Below are 8,682 nucleotides of genomic sequence, written 5' to 3'. Positions count from 1 at the left end.
TTCAACTTAGCTTTCAACTCTCTCTTTTCTTTCTTGCTATACTTTGAATTTCTTGTATCTATAAGACGAAACTATAGACATGAAAACCCTCTCCCGTGAAACGATACTTGCGAGGTGGATCTTTAGGCTCCAGTAGCACCCTTATCTCGCTATAACTATCATGAGATGGAAAATCTAGGTATTTTGGGAGACCCTCATCTCTTACCTAGTCTATGTGATGGAAACTCTATCCCCATCATACGACCTCTGTTCATAGGAAAATCTTTCCTGTGGGGTTGCTATTGGATCAAGACATCTCGGTATAGACTTAAACTTATTTAGAAATCTCATTCTAAAACTTTAACTATTTAAGTTAACATGCTTACGAAGAACTCTTGCATTAAGCAAGTCTTAAATCTGTACTAGAAGAAATATAGTCTTTAACGTCAGTTGAAAAAAATGAAACAGAGCTTTAATGTCGGTTTAAAACCGACACTAAGGATATGGTTAGTTTTTTTAAATTTTTTTTCTAATTTTGTAAAAGGTTAAGTATCTTCTCTCTCTTACTTTACTCTTTCTCATTATCGTGATTTCTTCTTCTGTTTGTCAATTTCTCTCTTCTCAATCTCACTTTCTTCCCTCTCTTCTCTGATGAAAAGTCCACTGTGCTAAGTCGTCTCTTTGTGCCTTGCCATCATTGTGTTTGTCACTGTTGTGCTTGTTCGATGTCTGTGTTTGTCCACGTTCGCAAATGCTTTGCTTAAATAACTTCTTTGCATAAATACTTTGAAAACTTAGCATTCAAACACATTCTCAATTTCAATGCTTTAGAAATTCAGCTCAAACATGCTTTCTCATAAACTCATTCATAAACTTGAAATTCATGTTTGTAAATAATTTCGTAAATCTAGAAAAGCAAATGTTTAAACTCAAAGCATGCTTTAAAACATAAATTCTTAAGTCAAGCTTAGAAATTCATTTTTGTCACTTAAAACTTGTGGCTAGATTATTTGTTTATAAATTTTCCCTATTTTCTCTTGCCTTGAAAGTCACAAGAAGATCAAGTAAATCTTGGAATTCAACTAAAGGAAACTTCAACTTCTTATCTTTTTCCTTTCTAGCCAAGAGAACTCTTTTCTTACTGATCTTGATTTCTTTGAACTCTTTAGGTGGTCTTAGCTTGCTTAAGATCGATTCTTCAAGTTTGCCCTAGCTCCATATGAGCTCCCAATAGATCTAGAGCCTAAAACACTAGTACAAAACTGGGCTTTAATGCCAGTTCGCAATCGATATCTTTGACAGTGTTATTAAAGCCCTTTAATGTCAGTTGGACTTTGATGTCGGTTTAAAACCGACATTAAAGAGACCTTTAATGTTAGTTTTCAACCGACATCTTTGATGGTGTTTTTAAAGCCCTTTAATGTCGGTTGGACTTTGATGTTGGTTTAAAACCGACATTAAAGAGATCAACAATGTCAGTTTAAAACAGACATTATAGATATCCAATAATGTCAGTTTAAAACTGACATTAATATGTTATTCTTTGGTCTGTTTTTACAAATTTATTTTTATTAAATAATTGCATTATTGTTTATTTTTTTATGACGCCAAATAGTTAAAAATGAAATCTAATTTTACTTGTATATGTAGAAAATGAAATCTTAGTACGTTTATATGTACAACTTGACTCCTAACACAATGAAAGTGAGAAGTTTAACCATTACATTGATCATCCTTTGAAAAAAAAAGAAAAAAGAAATACATTGAGGGAGAAATAACAAAAACTGAAACCAATAATAGGCCAAGATGCTCCACAAATGACCAACTTCAAGATCTTGTCACCAAGACGAGGGTCTGACTAATTATACTCAATTGCATCCACTTCTTCTATTATAACCATTCGTTTAGTGATAGCTCCCCGTGAAAGACTAAAAGATTATAGAAAAATTTAGAAAAAGCAAGTAAGCTGGAAAGCTATCAAGCTAATCTTAGAACAAAGGAGAAAATTAAGAGTTGAGCACCAAAAATTTGAACGATTTAAACAGGAGTGACAAATTCAAAGAGTAAGAGATAGCAGATAAGTAGGTAGTTAAGCATTAGTTCACTTCATGCAATGGAAAGCATTTATTTAAGAAGCCCACATCCCAATCTCAAGTTAATAGTAAAAATATACAACAGTATGACTTAACATGAAGTTTTGATTCTAAAAGTGACAAGAACAGCGATCTTTCAACATGTGAATGAAACCCTTCGCCTTTTCACTATAATACACATGAAGGATGGGAAGAAATAGATCGGGACTATCGAGTAACGATTTCAAGTTAGATCTTCAACAAAGATCCCATTAAAGCGAAAATTGAACTTAAAAGCTTACAAGAGGAACTTCTTATCTTAGCAATTTTCTTTGGAGAAAGGGCTCCTTTTATATCCTGTTTATTTAGCGAGAATAAGCAATGTTGCTCCAAAAAGTCTCTGTAATATGAGCAACAAAATTAGTAATTTCTCTTTCTTTACCATGTAAAATTTTATAAACCTTTACTATAAAATTTAGCTCATTAATTATGATAGATAAAAGGAAAGGAAGAGAGACCACATAAAAATACCCATTAAAAGCAATAGAACTCATTTCTCAACTAGTTAGGACCATATATCAACTTATCAAGCTTGCATTTTATATACTTGGCTGAGTTGCGAATAAATTAATTACTAACAACTTTGGACTTTAGAATAACTATTAGACTTTATGAGAATGTCTAACCACCTAATTGGTGGTTCAATGATAACTTTTGACCCATAATAGATAGTAATATCTTGCGGATACAGAAAAATGCAAACAAAACGATTGAGCCTACGACATATTCAGTTAAAGAAAATATATAGATAGTAGGAAAAAAAATCAAAATACAGAAACTAAATACATAAAGAGAAAATAACATTATTATTACTTAGTAAACTACCAAAAGAGGAAAGCTTTATTAGATATCTGGAATGATTTTGCATCAGAATAACTAATTAGTAAGTAAAGAACAAGACTAGTTACAAGAAAATAAGAAAAAGTTTGAAATTTCAAGGTTTTCAAATTTCAAATTTTAAAGCACACAACTTTCCTAAGCATATCAATCTATATATGCAAAAATGAATGTTTCCTCAGTAGTTTTCGAAGTGCTTAACCCATCAAAAACAAGAATCTGATTTGAACAACATAACCACACTACAAAGCAAAACAACAAACAACTCCATAACTAATACAGTAATAGAACACTGATATAATATTTTTTCTTTATTGATATCTAAACAGAAACTACTATATGAAATAACCAGAACAAAAGCACTTGCCTTCTACTTTCCTCTCTCTCAAGGAGTATAACAGTTCCTTACCTTCACTAAAATCTTCATACTGTCTCTTCACTCCACAACTTTCTATTTATAATCATCTAACTGCCACCTATCTAATTACCTTTATTTCCCTGTCCTATACCAATCTAGGTATCTAACATACAACTATGATCAAGATCTAATTTCTCATGTTCACTGACAAAGAATACTCCAATCCAAATTTTATAGACAAAAATCCCAGTAATACACCAAGACGTGAAATGATGAATTAAAGAAGATAAATGGGATAAAATTCAATTTTCCATTAAGAAGAATGAGTTCCACCCAGATAAAATCGCTTATTGAATCTAAACTTGGGAGCAAGGGAAATCTGGATATAAAAATGGTAACAACCCACAATTAGTGGTCCTTGACAATTCACAGTTCACAATCATGATCTAGAATATGAGGATAAATGATGAAAGTTGTTATCACATAACTCACCCTCTCGGTTTAATGACATAGTTTATATCATGTTCTAGTAGCAACAAGCATCATATAAATCATTGAAAGAAATGAAAGCATAACACACCTTCAGTTTAATAATGTCATAGTACATATCGTGTTTTAGTAGCAGGAAATATCATAAGAACATAAATGAAATGCAGGCACAACCCACCCTCTGTTTAATAATGCCATGGTCTATATTTCGTAGCGGCACCAGACATCATATAGACCATGAATGAAATGCAGGCACGACTCACCCTCCACTTAAAATGTCAATCTATATAGTGTTCGAGCAGTAGCAAACATCATATAGACGAAGAAAGAAACATTGGCTTTTTCTAACAGCTAAATCAATCTCTTTTGAATAGCTAAATCAATCTCTTTTCTTATTATTCTTTTTAATATCCATTAGTGTTTGTGTCTACAAGCACCGTTGAATAATCTCATGAGACAACCTATCTAACTTGCAACATTTAGGTGTAAAAGAAACTTGTAGATACTAAATACTAGGTAAGTGCCCATCATAAATTATACTCATTCTTATTTAGCCATTTATCGAACTTGTGCCATTGTTGCTGAATTTTATAGAAGGTTCATAAAAGACTTTTCTAAGATAGCTTTGCCTTTGACAAATTTACTTCAAAAAGATGTCTCTTTTGTAATTGATGATAAATACATGGATGCTTTTGATAATTTGAAAGATAAATTGACTTCTTCTCCTATCTTGCAAACACCTAATTGGAACTTACCATTTGAAATAATGTGTGATGCAAATGATTATGCATTAGGTGCAGTGCTAGGACAAAGAGTAGATACCAAATTGCATGCTATATATTTTGCATGTCGAACTCTGAACTCTGCTCAAGCTAATTACTCCACAATTGAAAAAGAGTTTTTGTCTATAACCTTTTGTTCTCGGTAAGTTTCGTAGCTACATAATTGAATAAAAAATAACTGTGTATACTGATCACAAAACTATAAAATATCTTGCAAACAAAAAAGAGAGCAAGACTGTACCGACCCAACTTCTTATAGTAAGCCGAAGTCATTACTAATTTAAAAGATAAATAAAATTTATAAAAAAAAATAAAACAAAACCTCGAATTTTTCATTAAAAGCATAAATAAATGTATAAAGAAATAAGTCAAAAAAATAAAATCCTAACTCGGACCCTATCTAGTTTTAAAGAATAAAATAACAATAAAAGAATAAAATAAAAATGCAAATACTGGAATCCGAACTATGACATAAAGCGGAAGCAAGATGATTCCTATGGCTCGCCACGATCACTTCTTGTCAGTCGCCAGCTTGCCTTTGCCCTTGCCTCTACCTCTGCTTGAAAAATTAAACATGAAAGAGTGAGTATATAATATACTCAGTAAGGGACCCACTACTAGTCCCGCTAGGTGCCTGTTAACTTCCTATTAGAGTCTTGTAAAGTGGTACCCCTGAACTGGCTCGTCCCCGAACACGTTCAATCTGTGATCTCGTAGGAACATATTTGGTTTTCGGTGAACCCAAAGGAATACCTAGGACAGACTGGTATTTAGTGTACCCGAAGGAAACACTAAGATAATCGGGCTGTGAGTGACCCCGTCGAATCACTCATGATCATGACTATGTCAATGTCAATATGTCATACTAGACTGGTGATCCCGTCGAATCACACAGTCATAAAAAGGTGGTGATCCCGAAGACACCCATGTAGGTACGACTCTAATAGAAAAACTTTACAACATTTGGGGAATTGATTTCCTGGGTCAATTTCCTTATTCTTTTAGAAATCTTTTACATACTTCTTGCAGTAGATTATATTTCCATGGGGTTGAGGCAATCCCCACTAGAACTAATTCTTCCTTTATTGTTTCCTCTTTCTTAGTTGCAAACATCTTCTCTAGATTCGGTACTCTCAAAGCCATAATAAGCGACCAAGGAAGCACTTTTGCAATCGGACCATCGAGGCATTGATGAAGAATTACGAAGTCCAACATTGAGCTTCAACTCCATATCATCCTCAAACAAATGGCCAAACAGAAATTTTCAATTGAGAGGTAAAGTCCATTCTTTAAAAAACTATTAATCCCAATAAAAAAGATTGGAGCATTAGATTGAATGATGCACTTTGGACTTATAGGACAACTTACAAAACACCCATAGGTACAACACCATTTAAATTAGTGTTCGGTAAAACATGTCATCTTCTTATAGAATTGGAACACAAAAATTTTTGGGCTATTAAAAAGTGCAACGTATCCCTTCTTGAAGTCGTCAAGAATAAATTGTTAGAACTTAGTGAATTAGAAGACCGTAGACTTGATTCTTATGAGAACTCTAAGATCTATAAGGAAAAAACTAAACTTTACCATGATAGAAAGATCCTTAAAAAAGATTTCGAAGTAGCGGATAAAGTGCTTTTTTATAACTCATCCTTATCTATTATGCCGGGCAAACTTAAATCCAAGTGGTTTGGCCATTTATTGTTTTCAATGTCTTTGACTATGGTGTAGTTGAGATTATATATGAGAAAATAGGAAAAGTTCTCAAAATAGATGGGCATAGACTCAAAATCTTCATTGAAGGAGATCCCACATCTTCTCAAGTGTGCAAGATCACACTCTTCCATCCTACCTACCCTTGAGTTGTTGAAAGAATAAACGATAGATCAACTTGAAAATTTTGCGCTTCTTGGAGGCAGCTAGGTGTCAATTTTACTTGCTTTCTTTAAATTCTGTTTTTTTTTTCATTTACTTTCTAACTCCTAGTTTTTACTTTCCAATAAAATTAAAAAAAAATTCTTTATTTTTTCAGGAATAATCTTACCCAAAGCAAACTTTGCATACAAATAAGGATTTAATGCTTTCTTTATGAAAGCTTTCCACCTAGCAAACATCAAGATATATCCAGGGGAGTACATTGTTCCCTTTTTTTTTTCTCTTTCACTTTACTTTGCTTTCAAAAGCTTTGAGGACAAAGCAAATTTTTAAGTGGGTGGTGGATAGCATGTTTCTTGATAATTAGCTTAGCTTGCATGTGTATGAATATGAGGTACTTTGGGTACTCTTTAAAAAAAAAACTCAAAAATTGCATACCTGCCCAACCATTGAGCTGAGCTCGGGTGTATGAATTGTCACATTTTGGATATAATTGTCATATTCTTGATATATTTTTTATTATGAATATTTTAATTAGATTGAAAATAACGAATTGCTATCTTCCTTTTATTTAAGCCCTTTTTAGTCATACCATATTGAGATATGAATGCTTGAATGAAAAATTGTATGTATGTTGTGATTGAATGATTGCATGTATAATACAATAAGTGCATGGATACATTTCTAGCCTTGTCTTCTTTGTTGCATTATTATGATATGTTTATGATACACCTAGTCTAAGTCTAGCCTAGATAAAGTTCAAAAATGATAGGAGCTTCTCTTTTGGATGCCCCGGATTAGCATCGGGATTTCGCTCTCTATTTTCCATCTCGCTCGAGATTACTCAAAGCTGGCCCTAGATTCTCACTTCTGCCTTTTCTCTACCTTTTCTTTCGTTCGAACAAGACCAGGTTTGAATGCTTCTGTCTCAAGATCAACACTCTTAGCCTCTTCTCAACTCCCTAACAAGAAAATGAGATAGAGGATGCAGGTATTACAAAGGTAGTAATCTGAGTTGCCGTCGAAGATGGATGTTGGTTTCTGTAATTAGTTGTTGGAGTTGGTTATGCAAAGGTGGTTGTTAGAGTTGGCCACACAGAGGTGGTTGTCAAAGATCTGAATTTGGTCGCGTCAAAGTCTTTGTCGAAGTTGTATTGTGGTGGTTATCAAGGGCCTAAAATTGGTCACACCAAAGTGGTCATTTGTAGTACCCATATCTTCTATCCCATTTGTGTGCTAAGAAGTTAAGAGGGAAAGATTTTTGCCCAAAGAAATCTCAAAACAAACTGTTTAAACTAAGTCCTATTCAATCGAGAGAAAAGGCAGAGAAAGACAAAAGTGTTTCCTAGGCTAGCTTTGAGCAATCTCAGGAGAGATAAAAAATAGAAAGCAAATTGGGGTGCTAAGGCAGGAGCATCTTGGTACTTGTTGACCTAGTTGAAAGACAGTAAGGTTAAAAGAAGTGCTCTCGAACCATCTCGAGGCTGTGGCAGACTGAGATGAAAAAAGGGTTTTAGAGATAGATCTCAAGCCATCTCGAGGTCTTGCTTGGTTGAGACTGAAAGTAGAAAAGGAAAATATTAGGATTTTCAGACATGATTTTGGACATGTTCGACCGAAAAAAGTACAGATCTTAGAGGATCTCAGGTCGACTTTGGTCGAGGTCACTTAAAGACACATGACTGATAAATCTTCGAAAATATCTATTGTGCGAGGTTAGCATTTTTCGGACACAAGGAGACATTTTAAATACAAAAGACTCTCATTTCTCTCATTTCACACCATTTTAACTTCAAGATCAAAGTAAAGAGAAGAAATTGAAAGAAATTAGGTTTCCTTGGGAGAGTGAAGTCAAAGCATGAGAGTAGTTCGACGCCAAGTTTTAGTTGGGTGTTCGGTCAAGAGACATCTGAGAAAGCAAGGGTGTTGGCGAGTTTGAGTTAAAAAGGAAGGGTAGAGCTTGCGGTTAGATCCAAGTAAGTCCAAATTTCTTTTTCCTTGTTTAAGAAGTTTAAAAGCAAGTTGCTAAGTTAGGGCTTGTTGTGTTAGGCTCTAGATCTGTTAAGAGCTTGTGTTAAGCTAGGGAAAGTTTGAAGCACTGGTCTTGAGCAAGCTAAGAGCACCCAAGGAGTTTAAAGAAAGTCAAGGTTAGTAAGAAAAGAGTTCTCTTAAGAGGTAAAGAATAAAGATAAGAAAGTTGAAGAAGTTTCCTTTAGTTGGAACTCAAGAT

This window comes from Cucumis melo, chromosome 9 (assembly GCF_025177605.1).
Source record: "Cucumis melo cultivar AY chromosome 9, USDA_Cmelo_AY_1.0, whole genome shotgun sequence".
Lineage (NCBI taxonomy): Eukaryota > Viridiplantae > Streptophyta > Magnoliopsida > Cucurbitales > Cucurbitaceae > Cucumis > Cucumis melo.
This window is presented reverse-complemented; position numbering follows the sequence as displayed.